Below are 781 nucleotides of genomic sequence, written 5' to 3'. Positions count from 1 at the left end.
TAAGGACAGTGAGGGCTAACGTGGAGCAAGATGAGTGAATTACGCCTCAAATCCATTTTTCTAATGTACCAGGATGTGAAACGACAATGTGAACTGAAAATAGAGCTTTAGTTATTTATTTTTTGCCGCCTCACAGTATTTAGTTCACTTGAACCTTTTCTTTTCCTGTTTTATTTCACTACTATCAGCTGGTATGTGTGTAACTTATTTATAAGTTCACAACATCATGTGTTGCTACACTGAATGACATGTTAAAACAATTATTGTAATTCAAATATTTATAAAAAGGGGTCAGCAAATATTTTTCACTGCTGTTGGTTTAAGGCTTGAACTGAACCCGTTTTTACAAACTCATGTAAGCGGTATGCAAGAATACACTCTTAAACAGAAAATAAAAGATCTTTCAAAAAGTTTGTTTTTGTTCAAATTAAGCTTTTAGAGATCAACGTTGGATTGTTTTAAAAGCAGGAGCAAAGAGGGTATTTTTTAGTTCTATTTTTATTCTCAGGATGCAAAATTTCTCAAGTATTAAAAACATAATTGTATGTTTTTTAATAAAGTTGCACGTGGAAGATGTGGTAAAAAATAAAACAATATTAGCCTGATGCAGAGTGAATTATATTTTTGTGATACAGTTGAGTCTTTGACAGGTATAACTGTTAAGCTTTAAAACATGTAAACTTATTTTTCAATAATAAGTACCGTATTTTCCGGACTATAAGTCGCGGTTTTTTTCATAGATTGAATGTCCCTGCGACTTATACTCCAGTGCGACTTATAT

The sequence above is a fragment of the Oryzias melastigma genome, linkage group LG7, assembly GCF_002922805.2.
Source record: "Oryzias melastigma strain HK-1 linkage group LG7, ASM292280v2, whole genome shotgun sequence".
Lineage (NCBI taxonomy): Eukaryota > Metazoa > Chordata > Actinopteri > Beloniformes > Adrianichthyidae > Oryzias > Oryzias melastigma.
Note: the sequence above shows the minus strand (reverse complement) of the source record.